The sequence below is a fragment of the Cavia porcellus genome, unplaced genomic scaffold (genome assembly GCF_034190915.1).
Source record: "Cavia porcellus strain 051 isolate PalLab524CR breed Dunkin Hartley unplaced genomic scaffold, mCavPor4.1 scaffold_14, whole genome shotgun sequence".
Lineage (NCBI taxonomy): Eukaryota > Metazoa > Chordata > Mammalia > Rodentia > Caviidae > Cavia > Cavia porcellus.
The window spans coordinates 66,336,502-66,351,682 of record NW_026947497.1 but is presented as its reverse complement, the minus strand read 5'-3'; positions in this window follow the sequence as shown (position 1 = coordinate 66,351,682).

Genomic DNA, 15,181 nt, shown 5'->3' with positions numbered 1-15,181 from the left:
AAAGTCAGTAAAGCAGCAAGGAAGCCAAAAACATAAAAGATCAGGAAACCCGCTACCTCATCTCCCACAGAATGTAAGACAGCTAAGGGGCAGCCACCTAGGGATTCTCACTTGGTAGGTAAGACATGCGCGCACACACGTATGTTCCCAGGTTAATGTCGCTATATTATTGGCATGCCCCCTTTATTTAACCACTAGCTCAGTTACCTTTCTATGATGCCCTCCCCCCAACTTATCTATCACAAAGGAACAGGAAGAAACCAAACACCAAGTGGAATACGGGCAGATATGCCTAAGTCAGAACCAAAGACAGCCAGGAGAGCAAATCAGATAACAACAACTTTCAGGGGCCCACGTGAGGGATGGGAAGACCCCGGTTCCAAATAAAAGGGAGTAAAGGCTGAGACCCATGAGTATTTCACCTCCAAATGTTCCCCACGCATCCAGAATCACTGTCAGTCATCTCTTTCTCTTTCCCTTTCCTCTCCTTCAAGTAAATGGTCTTCTTTTATTTTAAACTCTGTTTCTTTAGTTCTTTATTGATGCTGGGTTTGGGATCACAGGGAGCTGCATGTTCCAACGGAGCAGTGGTGTGGTTTGCTGCCCTCCCTGGACAGGACAATAACAGGCCTTTGGAATGCTCCACGGCTCTTTGCTTCTGGTACTGCTGACCGTGCTGAGATCAGTGGGTCCTGGGGTCATGTGTCCATGTGACACTTCCTCTACTGAGGATGGTTCCTCATTCTGTGCATATCATGCTAGCAGATAAGGAGTTTTTGTGAGTTCTACTATGAGTGAGAAGCTATGGCCAGGGAAGGGAACCCAGGGAAGACCTGCTGCCCTTTTGTATGGAAGAATAGTCAAGAAGAAAACCAGAAGGACAATTCAGAGGCCTCTGGAAGCCTGGCCAATTTTTCCGTGCTATCAATTTGTACGTAGGAAGCTCCAGAGAAAATATTGCTCCTGGGGAGAGCGTGAATAGTCTCCAAGCACAGGCAGCAAGGCAGAGCTGGTGCGTACGGTGTACAGGCTGCACACTGCTCAATACCAGAGAGCAGCAGCAGCAGGACTGGGACTTACCTGACCACCACCCCCACTCCAGTAGCACAGAGATCCTGAAGCAGGGCATCACATGTCAGCACAGGTCAAATATGTGATGGGAACAGTCTCAAACATGAACTCCTAGCACTGACTTCATTTGAAGGTGTGGGCAAGATTGTGGGGATTAAAATCTGTTCTTACTTGGATCTCCCAGCGCTCCCACTAATCCTGCTCAACCCCAAAAGCCTCCTGGCCTTCTTATCTCTCCCCGCCCTTCTCCTCTCTTCCTGCAGGATGACAAAGCAGAGGCCTCAGCTGACAAGTCAGTATGTGGTGGGGGGGAAGCTGGGCAGGTGGGATGCTAATGTGGTTGTCATGGTGACAGAGATAGCACAAAGTTCCAGGGATTTTAGCAGCACCCTTCTGCTGGGTTGCTCACAGTGCTAACCTCCTGATGAAATTAGAAGACAGTATGTGGATTTGTTCCCAGGAAAACTGAAGTCACAGAGGAAAAGTGACTCACTCAGGGTCACATGGCTGTTTGGTAGCAAAGTCTTTTACTTCAGTGCATCTCTCCTCAGACAATCTCTTGGCAAATCTCACATTCCCACATGAGGAGACTGTTGTCAACCAGGGCCCAGTCAGAAGACAAGTCACACAGCAACTTGGACGGGGAGAATTCAGTACATAAAGAAATACTATCCTGGTTGTGGTGGCACATGCTTGTAATAGCTGCACTCTGTGAGGCTGAGGCAGGAGGATTGCAAATTTGAGCCCAACTTAGGCAACTTAGCTAGAACTTATCTCCAAAAAAAATTAAAATTAAAATTGGAAAAGGATTAGGGTTAGGGTGAGACCGAGCACTCTCTGAAGGAACCATGTGAAAGGGGGCTCCCTTCAGGTCTGGAGAGCACAGGTCTACTGCAGAAGGTGAACAGAGAGATCACTGGCAGTGGGGTGCCCTGTGTGGTGTTGTGCCACTGGGACCTTCTGAGAAGCAGCTCCCCAAGGTGCCTGGTTGTCTGCCTGCAGAGAGGCGCCTTGTGTTATACTGCAGAAACTCTGAATATAGCAGGAGACTTGGGGAGAGGGCAGCCCAGAAGCTGGAAGGGAGATCCCTCCCCTACCAGCCCCCTCCAGAAGTCTCTGAATATGTGCTTGGTGCTGGGTCAGCAGGCAAAGGAGTGATGTTCAGGGCCCAGCCCCACCACCATAACTTGACTGCCAGTGCGTGGAAGAGAAGACCCAGAGTCCCTTACTTGAGAGTATTTTAATACTACTTGGTCACTCAGTTCCAAACCAAGATTCCAGAAGGAAAAATCTCCAGGCACAGGAAGGAGGCCAAAGGCCCAGGAATTCAACAAGGTAACCATGAGGGTTCTCATACAGGGAATGCTCTTGGAGAAGAGAGGAACCTATGACAACTTTTTTCCCCCCTTTCCAATACTGGGACAGAACCCAGGGACTGCTGAGCTTTACCTTCCCAGTCCTTTTTATTTTTAAATTTTGAGGCAGGTTGGGGCTGGGGATTTAACTCAGCAGCACAAGCACCTGCCTTGCAAGCAGGCGGTCGTGAGTTCGATCCCCGGTACTGATAAAAAAAGATTAAAAAAAATTTTTTTTTGAGGCAGATTCTGGCTGAGTTCTCAAGCTGACTTTGAACTTGTGATTCTATTGCCCCCTGAGTAGCTGAGATTTTAGGCATGCACCATTATGCTGGAGCATTCCTTGTGCTTCCTAAGTGGAGTATCATTAAAGAATAGCGCAGTAAGGGGCACTAATATTAAAGGTGCATTTGAAATTTTTGCATATTTATCAACCCATGTGAGGAAACCCTAGATCAAGTAAGCACATTCTGGCACCACACGGAATCTCCACCCTCAGTCAGCACAACCCTTAGCATTGTAGATGAATTTGCCTGCTTCTGAATTTCATATACAGGGAGTGTTACAGGATCTACTCTTCTGTGTCTGAGTTTTTCACTATTGTTGCTCATAATTATGTCCATGAGATCCATTCACATTACAGCCAGAGAAGGACCCAAATAGTGTTTAAACACAAAAGCGACGGAAAGGCAAATCTCGGATGATGCCTGCTAGACTATTTCCTATGAAGACATGTCTGGTAATCAGCACATCTGCACACCTACTATCCAGGAAGCAGGTTTGAGTATGTGTTTCTGGATCATTAGACCCAGCCAAGCCTTTCCTGGCTATTAGGAACTTCATCGTGCAGACCCAGCAACCCAGCTAAAGGGAGAAATCCGAATCACCTGACAGGTTGGGCTGAGCAGACTGTGAGGCGTCTGTGTCACTGCTGAGTCTGGAACTGGCGGAGTGAGTGGGGGAAGGAGGACATCAGAGAGCAGACCTGGCCTTCGATGAGCAGAGATTAGTTGGACAAAATGAGCGTGGGTTCCTCAATGGGCTGGTCTTGTGCAGACGCTAGGTAAGGTCTTAGGGCAGAGCTTGGGGGCAGGTGACTGTGACTTAGAAAGACCGCAGAGCAGCTCACTTGTATCAAGAATCACTCAGCAGGTAGAGTGGATAGGGGCTCAGCATGCGGACTGTAGCGGGCCAGCAGGTAATGCAGGAACTTTGCTATGAATAACAGGCAGGATTTTGGCAGATTGCATGGAACCCTAAGGCTAGGAGGGATTGGTGACCCTGGGAGCTTTTGGAGACTATAAAGGCAGGCATCGAGCTTCTACCTTTCCCCTATCTTCCTCCTTTCCTGCCTTGAGGAAGGGGTCCCTGCCAGAAACCCCTCTGAACCATCCCCTTCCAAACCACCCCCTCCCACCACAGCTGGATCTGGGGACTCATGACACCATCAGCTTGGCAGCCACCACTCCATGTGCTTTCCTGAGCCTTGTCCTTGGACAATCACGAGTGCTTGTGCTCTCTCAAGCCTTATTTTTGTCAGGTAGCCACTGACCCCTGTCTCCATGATCCTACAAAAGACCCCATATCCTCTGTGACAGCAGATGGTCTTGTCTAGTGCCAGTGCAGTGGCCTCCTTTTGTTCTGCAAAAAATCTGTCCTGTGGAGCTCATATCTCGGTGTCTTTTCCTTTCTCCTAACCTTCTCTCCCTCTAAGTATTTCAGATAGTCTCTCTGCCTAAAGTTTTGTCTCAGCCCTTTTCTCTGAGACCCCAGGAGAAGACACCTGTAAATTCTTAAGTCTCAAGAAAGGGGCAGTAAGGGGTAACATCCACCTCTCACGCCTTCTGGGGTCCAGGGAGCCAGGAGGAGAAACAGCTTGGTCATGGCCTCAGCAATGTGGGAGGAGGCATCACGAACAAGAGGGCATAGTTTGGAGAAACAATTGATGATTTCAATGCCAAGGCAAAGAACAGCTGGTGAGGCCGGGCACTGAAAAAACCGTGCTGCCTACTCTGGGTTTCCCCATCCAGAAGAGCTGCTTGAAGTTGGCTTTGCTCCAGGGCAAGGCTGAGAGCTTCATCTGGCTCTGGAACAGAGTGGCAGAGACCACAGCGGAGGAATAAATATCTGCAGTTTCCTGCTGAGTGGAAAGTGAGTGGCAGGACAAGTGGAAACTTGCAGAAATGTCATTCCTAGGAAGGCGTGTTAGGGAGAGAGCTGGGAAGACTCAACATCCAGAACTGAGGCCATGAGGGCCAGGATAAGGTCAGAAGCTTTGGAGCCATAAAGACCAGGACTGGATTATCAGGTCTGTCATCTCCCAGCCATGAGACACTGGGCAGGTCACTTAACCACCCAACACCAGCTTTCTTCATCTGTAAATTGACATAAAAGGTGGATGCTAAAGTTAGAGATAATGTTTGCATGGACCCTGGTGCCCTAAAAGGTAGCCATTGTGGTTAGCTTGATTGGCACACATTAACAGAGAGAGGTGCAGGGCAAGAACCTGTGTGGTTCCCTTGATCCTGTGAAAGTGCTGGATTGAATAAATATCATCGTATTTGTGGGAGAAGCACAGGCAATGTCATTGGCCATAATGAACAATGCAAGTCTGATACTGGGGGCTTGAGAGTCTTTCCAGAGACTTACAGCCATGCTTGAGATCTCAAATGAGATGATTGGCTGAAAATATGAAATAGAAACTCTAGAACTTTGAAATTTAAAAAGGTTAAATTATCCAGGTGTGGTACCACAACAACAAAAAACTCCACAAACAAAAACCCTTGCTTATGTGTGTGACTCTGTATTTTTATGTAAATCAGGTATAGCTCAGATTACAAACCACTCTGCAGGATGACATGCCTCCAGGGAAATTCTGGAAACTTGTAAGAGTCTTTTATTTTGGTAATGAATTAAGGGTACTGCTGGCATTTAGTGGGGGTCAGAAACAATTGTTTCTTCTGTGTCTTTCAGGATTTGTAAGCATAGTGACAAACCTAATCATGATGATCTAATTCTAAATCTAACTGAAACCTAGAACTTTATAGGCAAGGAAAAAAACCCCACCTTTTTGTAATTACCTGAAGCTAGAATTAATTTCTTTTTACAAATGAACACAAAGGGTTTTTGTTTTTAATTAATTGGCTTGCAAGATTTAGTAAGTATCAAATTTCTTAGCCAGAAAAAACTATGCAGTTTAAGAAAAGACTGTGCTATGTTTTTATTTGAGTTTTACCAAGAGTTCACAGTTTTGAAAAACCACTAGTGGAAATAATTCTGGTATTACTGGTGCTACCAAGTCCATTTCCATTGTAACCGCCATCTTTATTTACATTTACATCTGAGTATAGTTATTTAGCTTCTATGGAAAAATGTCCAACGAAGAGGAAAAGGGTGAGGAGTTAGCTGACCACTGAGAATTTGTTTTCATTACTGTCCACCAAACAGCTGTCCTCACGCCTGCTCTTATTTAATAAACAGTGAGCACCAAGATAAAGGGAAAGTTTTACAAGAAACAGATGCATTTACCTGACAGAACATTGTACTTTGGAGATTTACAAGTAATGTTTGAAAACTAGAATTGTCATTGAATGATAAAAGAAAAATCAGCAGCTTTGAGCAGAGGGTAAAGCTGCTGCTTTCTCTCAGAATAATATAAAACGGTTACAAACCACAGTAAGGAGCTGGCTACTGTAAGAAAATAACCCACATTGCCAGGGAGTATCAGGAGGATTGGGAAAAATCTAACTGAAATGACTTTTTTTATTCTATTGAAGTCTGAAGGGGCTTCAATCGATGACCTGATGAAAGATGTCCAGTGTCACTGTGTAATGAGACCAGAGAAGCGATTTTTCATTACTCGTAGGAGGGAGATCCCATGAGTGAAGGAAGTGCTTTGACTTCCATGGTTAAGAACTGAAAACAAACAAACAAACAAACAAAAAACACCAAAAAACCACAAACAAAAAAACCACAGTGGAAATTTATTTTCAAAATTATTGACAGTAATTTTCAAAATTACTTGTACACTGTTCACAAAAGCAACGCTTCCTTTTACCAATGTCATATGTGACACGTGCCACAAATTGAATTTCCACTACTATTTGTTGGCAACATGGATTTGTAGGCTGTTAAAAAAAATGAGCACCAGATGTTTAATACAATGCAAAGGAAAACATTTTGTGAAAATCATGTCATGTTATTTACTGAGTTCTTTGGTGTTGCTCAAGATTTCTCCCTGTTACTTTGGCACCATCCTAAGTGGTCCACCTTCCAGGGGTCGACTTCTCTAAGATCGCTGTGTTATCTTAGTTTGCTTTAAATACAGTTTCTGCTTTCCTCTTCCTGATGAAACGCATGAAATAAACAGGCCATAACAAAACAGACAGGGTCCCCATGCAATCATATAAGTACATGGTACATTATTTTATTGTAATATTTATTAATGAAAAACTTTCTGTAAGAAGTTCTGGGCTATCACGATAAAAAAGTGCAAATATAAACATCCTGAAACCTCTTGAACAAAACTCTCCATAGAGCCGACAGAGCAAGTCGTAATTTGGTTACTTCCAAGTCTGTTATCCGTGTCCTCCGTTTCCCCCAGTACTCACCCTACGAGGACAGCTATTAGCAGGGATCCTCACCAAACACCATCACCTACTCAACCCAGCACCTCGGGCAACTGGGGGAGCCACGCAGGCACTCATCCTCTTTCCCCACCTGCGTGGACAAGCAGAACATCCCAAGCACTATCTCTGATCTCAGCACCACCTTGTCAGATAACTGTTATTATCCCTTCCGTCTGCCTCAGTTTGATCATCAGGCTTAAGAAATGGTACTAGGGGCTGCGGATTTAGTGCAGCGGCATAAGGGTTTGCCTTGCAAGTGTGTGGTTGTGAGTTCGATCCCCAGTACCGATAAAAAAAGAAAAAGACAAAAAAAAAAAAAAAATGTTACTAGACAGAGGCCCAGAGCCAACTCCGTAAGATTAAAATACGCATTGTCTTGGGATTTATTGAATATGATCTTCGAAGGTCTTTCTTAGTACTGCAATGCAGACCATGAATGAATATTGGTATTTCAAACAGGAGAGTTGATTTTGGACATGTCATCTTACCTTGTTCTGTGTCGCGCAGAGCAAAGTTTTCAGCCCCACTCTTGTAAATAAGGACAATGCTGCTCTGAAAATATTATATTCCTTATTTTAACTCTTTGATAGCCTGCAACGTGTTTGGCATGTTATTCTTCTTTCCACTAAGGTTATTCCTCTTTTGTCACCTGCTGAGATAGGAGATTAGGACAGGGCAAAGCTGGCTGGGAAGCAGTTTCTTATATTGTGCTTACACCGCTTGATCAATTATGCATGCCTCTGTTGTATAATCTAAGAAACTACTTTGAAGATAACCATATGCAATATATTAACCATTGTTAACTTCTTATAATCATATTTTGCAATTCTATATCATTGTCTTTTTTTTTTTTTCTTTAAAATTAAAAAAAAAAAAAAGCTGGCTAGGGAAGTAGGTTAATGACTAGGCTCCTACCACACATGCGCAGGGCAGTTCCCAAAGCCCTGCTCGTGGACTTCTGGTGAGAACTCGGCAGGTTTTCGGTAGCATGGCCCGGACCTGACACCAGCCTGAGCCGGGTCCCAGCACTGCCTCTCATGACCCGGATGTAGAAGTTCTCGGAGGGCCCCTCGAGATTTATACAGCATAAAGGCCGCAGACACGAAGAGCTTGCTGTTGTGCTTTCTCCCGGGCGCCCTTGTATTGCTTTTTCTCTCTTTACTTGGCCCATGCTTGCTCTGCAGAGTGCGTTTCTCTTTCACTCTTACTTTCTCAAGCAAATTTTGCACTGCTTTTTGGCTCGTCTTGTTCAATCCTTTAGGCTAGAGGAACCTGAGATCTAACTCTAGAGGGAGAGGCAGGTAACCCAGAGCTCGGCAGCACATCGTTGGTGAGCCACTTGTAGAAGGAGCTACCTGATAACATGCTGATGAGCGTGGTGTGATATTACGTATCTCGACAGGACAGTAATTTTAATTCTGAACTTATCCAGAGCATTTACCTTGCATTTGTCTGTAGTTTTGTAAGGAAACACTTCTGGTATTTTCACTTTTAAATCCAAAGTGACTCTTTGACAGAGGCTGGTAAAGTTTGCTGGATCATTTTCATAAGGAAATGCATATTATTTTATTGCCTGCCCTTTCGTTTCTTCTTTCGCTACAATTAGGGAATGAGAGGCAGCCGTCCTTGGCTCATAGGGGCTGGCCTGGCAGTGAAACCGGGTTATTTCCTATTGCACAGACGCGAAGAGCGCCAGTATCAGACAGTGCTGCTCTGGGATGGGCATGTTTTTAGATAAACATGAGGACATTCTGCAGCGTCGTCCCAGCACAGGAAAAATGTGCATGTTCTCCCAGTCACAGCCGCCGAGGATCCCCGACCAGAGCTGAGTGGCTGACGGCTGCTTCTCTCCCGGTCGTGGCTCTGGCTTCACTTTCTTCTGCCCTTCTAGATAAAAGGTATCAGAAAATCCAACCATCAGCCTAACCAAAGCAAAGCTCTATGTACACGAATCTTCCTGAAAACTGCCTACTAAAAATCTAAATTCTATAACTACTCTTTTCTAACACCAGTATGCCCCGCATTCCCCCATAGTGGGTATTATTATCCCTCCTTGCAGTGAATAATAAACTTGCCCAACTAGGAAGATGTTTTTGAGGATCTTTGGGATCTTTGGGAGTCATTCATCCGGACAGGGTGATGTTTTTGAGGTTATGCATGTAAATGGGTCTTATGATTTCCACATCTAGATAGTGAATTAGCTGGTGTGCCAATGTGGTGGTGCATACCTGTAATCCTGGCGCTTGGAAGGCTGAGGCAGGAAGATTACTGTGAGTTTGAGGCCAGCCTGGACTACATAGTGAGTTCAAGATCAACCTGCACAACAAAAGGCCAACCCACCCTGCAAAAGATAGTAAATTGGCTTAACAGAGTATTTGTTATAAAAAGGAAGTATTGAACTGGTTAGGATCACTGATAAAAAATTTTCTGAGTCGGCCTAAGAATACCCCCCTACCCTGCCCCAAATAGTTTCAGGGTTTGACCCCAGAGCCTCACGCATGCCAGGCACATACTCTGCTGCTCAGCCACACCCAGCTCTGCCAATTGGTAAGTCATACTGTGTTGCTCTTGGCATATAAATGTCACATGGGAATGTAGAGTTGGCATGTAGGTGTCATTTAAATGATTGATGGGTGTCAATTACTGCTCCCCCCAAACTGACCCCAAATTACAGAGCAAACTACTTTGCTTTTCAGTGTATGATAAGTGAGTGGCAGGGGTCTACTGCAAGGTGATCATGTTCTCTGGTCTCAATCCCTTTTATCACATTGGGTGTTCTTATCTGGACATTAAATCATATACTTCCCATTTAGGACCCTCATGGATTGTTATCATTTGCTTTTCAGATGTGTACTTTTGCTTCTGCCAGCTCAACCTGCCTCTACCACATGGCCAGGAACTGTTAGATTAAGAGGAAAGCTGGGTGTGGAGACCCACGATCCCAGGGCTTGGGAGGCTGAGGCAGGAAGTTTGTCAATTCCAGCCCAACCTGGGCAATAAAAAATGGGGCTAGGATGTGGCTCAGTGAGAAGGCCCTGAGTTTAATCTTCAGTTAAAAAAAAGACAAAAATGTTTTATGAGTTTATAGAGTGAAATTTTTTCTTACTTTTCAAAACTTCTGCTAACTAGGAGGGGAAGGGCACTTGGGAAATTCCAGGAAGCCTCAATGGTTAAGATAAATGATGTTTCATGAGTGAAAAAGTGAAGTATAGAGAATCTTCTCCCATCCTCATGGAGGTCCAGGAACGGTTATGTTTATAATCCCATGGAGAAGTTATTGGAATTCCAGAGAGTTAATTCCAATGTACCACTTCCAGAGGAACCCAAGGTGAGAAACATACTTAGTTATGGGGAGCCAAGGGGCCCTAAGTCCAGCCAAGATGGTGTTCACCAGAACAAAGGCCATGCCCAGGCCCAACCCGGGTTTTATTAATTGTCCCCGAGGGGAGTGGTTCAGGAATGAGTGACAGTGAGAGTGGTGGGAGATCCATGACTGGTGACTGCCGTGAGCTGGGCCAGGTAGGAGGCCTGAGATTACCTCTGTGATATGCAGAGGGCAGGAAATGCAGAGAGAGCAATCTACATAATGAAAGGGTTTTGGCCCAGGCCGGATACTGTAGCTGGTAAGCCAAGGAGCTCCTATCTCCCCCACCCTTAGCAATCTACCTCTGGCACCAAACAAAGACCAAAGGGCTACCTGTGCATCTCTAACGCCCCCCTTAGGTTCTACCCCAAGCCAAGGCTACTTACATGCCTCACTCCATGTGTTCCACAGAGAGATCACCGACCCTGGGGTGGAGATGGCACGCCCCCGGGGGTCGGGAGTGTCTCCCCACATTCTCAAAATAAAGGTCATTTATATTTCATACTTTTTATCTTTACAGCTGCCGCTGGTCCTCCCCACACAGTTCTATCATATGGTTCCCTGACCGGGAATGGCAGGTGAGAGACTCCTGGGGCTCCACAGAGACCTTCATATGGTTTTTCATATTTTAACACTTATAACACTTGCAGTTCTGAGACAGACAAACCTACACAAGGTGGAGCTACATGCCCCCCCCCCCACATGCTCAAATGCAGCAGAAGACATCAGGCAAGAGAGTGCCTCATTCTGGAGTTCTTTGAGACCTTACTCCAGGGCTGCTGGGCTGTCCTGGCCACCAGAGAGTGGGTGGGCCATCCTAACTTCTAGCCCTCACGGGGCACTGCCAGATTCGTCACTGACAAAAATTGCTGCCAAAGACTGAGAGGGGTAAGGGCCAACAACAGCCGCCTTTGTGGGTGTCTGTCTCAGAGTCCAAGTCACATTAAAACTCTCAAGGTAAGACCTTCTCTATATTTGTGGACATAGAGGTTATATATACAGAGTTCTTCCTGAGTTTTCAGGCTGCTATAGTAAGTCCTCAATCTCTGATGGGGTATTGATGGTCAACCTATGCCATTTACAAACAGGGCCTATTTTGTGCAGGCCCCAGTCCTAAATCTTAAAAGGCTTTTATTCCCTTTTACAGGCTGACAGATACATTTTGTCTTCTCACTTTGTTTATACCTTTTTCAGGATACATGAAAGCCTTTCCCACAACCAGGGAAACTGCTGATATACTTGCTAAAGTTCTGTTACACCAAATCATTCCAAGGACTACAACCAGGTTACAGCGACCCATACCTGATATTCTTGGTAACCTCAACAATAATCAAATTTGCTAGACTGCCGTTCTGGTTTCGCATCACTCAGGCCCTAGATCTAACCATCCTTTTCCTACTCATCTCTGCCTTGCCAAGGCCTCACGGCCACGACTCACAGGTTGTTATGTTTTGTTATCCACTTTGGTTCCTAATTTCTTACGTTCTATTAATGATCATTTTTACAGCAGGACTCTTTAACAGTATTGCCTACAGACTCCAACGTCATGCATACCAGAGACAAGCCTTACCGACCTACCTTTTAACTTTTATGCTTTCAGATGGGGGAGTAAGCACCTCTTATAACTTCACTCCTCTTAACCCCATGTTTAATTTTCAGAATTTTGCCTTAGCGTGGAAATGTTTCTACCTCAACATGGTCCTGATATAATGGTATGTCTAAATCAAAGGCACCTTCCTTCTACCTCACCTGGGTCCTTAAATATGACAGTGCCATGCCTCCTCATAACATCATGTCTCTTTGTTTTTCCAGTCTAACATACGTGCATTCACCAGTGAAGTTGTCCTGGCTAAAACACCTGGCACCAACTTCTACCTGGACATCAACTGTCATCCCATGAACTCCCCTAGACCCCAGTACAGCGCCCTCAGCCAGCAGGAAATCTTTGCCCCTTTTCATAATAATCATAAGACGGGATATGAAAAAGTTTTGGCCTAGGCTGGACACTGCAGCTGGTAAAGCCAAGGAGCTCCTATCTCCCCCACCCTTAGGAATCTACCTCTGGCACCAAACTAAGACCAATGGGCCAGCTGTGCATCCCTAATGCCCCCCTTAGGTTCCACCCCAAGCCGAGGCTACTTATGTGCCTCACTCCATGTGTTCCACAGAGAGATTACCGACCCCGGGGTGGAGATGGTGCACCCCGGGGGTCGGGGGTGTCTCCCCACATTCTCAAAATAAAGGTCATTTATATTTCATACTTCTTATCTTTTCAGCTGCCGCCAGTCCTCCCCCCACAGTTCTATCACATAACACAGGTGAGGCAATGTTTAATAATTTGGGGTCAGTGCTTTAGCTTTGATGGTCAATCTTTTCTGCCCTGGGAAGTTACAGCCTCTTTCTCGAGGCTCAGGCCCAGTGGACAGTGTGGAGCATGGCTCTCCATCCCACCTGACTTTCTCCATCATCAACCATGATTTTCTGGGAATCACTAGGCAAGAAAACAGTGACTGTCACCTTGCTCCAGAGGTGACACATTAGCTCCTCAGCCAGCCCAGTTTACACTGCTTAAAGTCGACTGAAGGACAAAGAAATGGCCTGGCCAGCTGTGTACACATCAACACACGGAGACAGAGCCACGTTTATCCAAGATGGAGACGTTCTTCTTTTCAATGAGAGTCAAGGGGAGTCGGCTGGGAGGTTCCCCATAGCTGTGCATGTGGACTTGGTCTCGCAGCCGCTCAGCCTGCCCATCTTGCGGGCTCAGTTTCACTGTTCTGGCCCTTGCTGTCCCCGGTGCTGCTGGAAGGGCACGGTGCCAAACTTTGCCTGTAACCCGTGGGAGGACGGGGTTTGGTAAAACAGTGATGTAGGATTGGATGAAGGCCTGCTTTACTGTCTGCCCCACCCTTCCCCTGCGCCAGGTCCTGGAGGGCTGGGGAGCTGTTTTTGTTGGTTTAAGCCTCTCAAGAATTTAGGAGATAAATCTTTATTGCAGATGGTGACAGAAACAATTGGGCCAGGTGAGCCTTTCTCCTCCTTCATTCCTCCCAGGGTGGGAACCTGTGAGCTAAAAGGGCTGTGGGGCATGGAGGCTTAAGGAGGGGCCACCGGGAGTGGGACTGCAGGCCCTAGGTGACGTCCTGGGCAGAGCGATCAGGAAATCATCCTCTGCCCAGAGTGGTGCTGGCGTCAGTCCTCACCTGGGCCGGGTCACCACCCTCAGGACAGAAGCCCCTTTTAAGGAGAAGAGGGTCACACAGTGTAAGGGACAAGCCGGGGACAGTCTGGTGGAATGAGCTCCTTTTCACTTTAATTTAAAAAGGAAAAAGGAAGCTGGGGATGGTGGCTCAGGCCTATAATCCCAGCACTCAGGAGGCTGAAGCAGGAAGATCATTGCTAGTTTGAGACCAGCCTGGGGTACAAAGTGAGCTCAAGGTTGGACTGAATTGCACAGAGAGCCTGGCTCAAAAAGACAGGGAAAAAAAATCCCTGAGTTAAAAAGGGAAAAGCAAGCACTTCTGACCTCTGTCTCATAGTCTCCTGCTTGGAGTCTCTCCAGGGCCACCTGGACTGGTTGATTTGCAAAAATGTGAGGGTGCAGGGACTGGAGAGCATGTTTTATATTTCTCTGAGACTGTGCTGGGGTTCTGAGAGGTGGCTTTGTTGTTGTTCATTTTGAGACAATGTCTCACTCAGCTGCCCAGACTGGCTGCAAATTGCCATCCTCCTGTCTCAGCCTGCTAGAGTGTTAGGAGTCTAGATTTGCCTCGGGTTCTGTGTCCTTGAAGCTGAGGTTTGGGGCTGGGGGTGGGAGGCCAGGGTGAGGAGAGCAGGTGGAGCTGGGTACCCAGGGCGGTTTGAAGAGTGTTCTTCCTGGTGCTTGGTCATCAAAGTTGAGGCAGGCTGGTTACTTAGGGCACTTTCTGCAGTGAGAAAGGAGAGGGGTCACCTTTGCAGAAGCTCACAGATGGAGGTACTGGGGGCAGGAGTAGTGATGGTGGGGAGGGACTGGGGAGGGAATGCTGGGCAGGGAGGAGGGAGAGTCCCCTCCCTTTGTTCGGGTGCCAGGGTGAGGGTTTCAAGGGTGGAGGACCATAAATATGGATGGGCATTCAGTCTGTGGTCCCTTCTGCATTCACAGGCCAGGGAGGAGAGGGAAAGGGATTTTGGTTTTCTTCCTGGGGTCGGGAGGGATGTCTTCAGTGACCAGGGCTAGTGAGTGAAATAGCTGGCTGGATAACAGACAAGCTACAAGGCAGGAATGGTGCTCGGTGTGGCCCAGGAATTCACATTCACTCTGGCCTTTTTGCTGAATTCTTTGTGCTAAAGACATTTGTGTCTTCATTTATTGTGATTTTGTTTTTGCAGTCCTGGGGGTAAAACTCAGACAGCACAGAGCTCCATCCCCAACCCTTTTAAATTTTCTTTTGAGGCAGTGCCTTCTTGGTTGCCATGTTGCTAAGCCTGGCCTCAAACATGCAATCCTCCTGCCTCAGCGTCCAGAGTAGCTGAGATCACAGACGAGCAGCTTTGCATGGCTCCCCATTCTCTTTCAACATTTGATTTGCTCTGTGGGTAGTGTGAACACAGGCACCTTGATGGTGCAGCCTTGAGGTTACTATGGGGCAACACAAGACCGGTTCCAGCAGTGCTGAGAGCCGCTCCTTGCAGGGCCACCTTCTTCCCGGAGCGGGGTGGGGGAGGGAATAGGAGGACTCACAGGAGGATTTATGGGTTACTCTTTCTGGGAACCAGGGCAG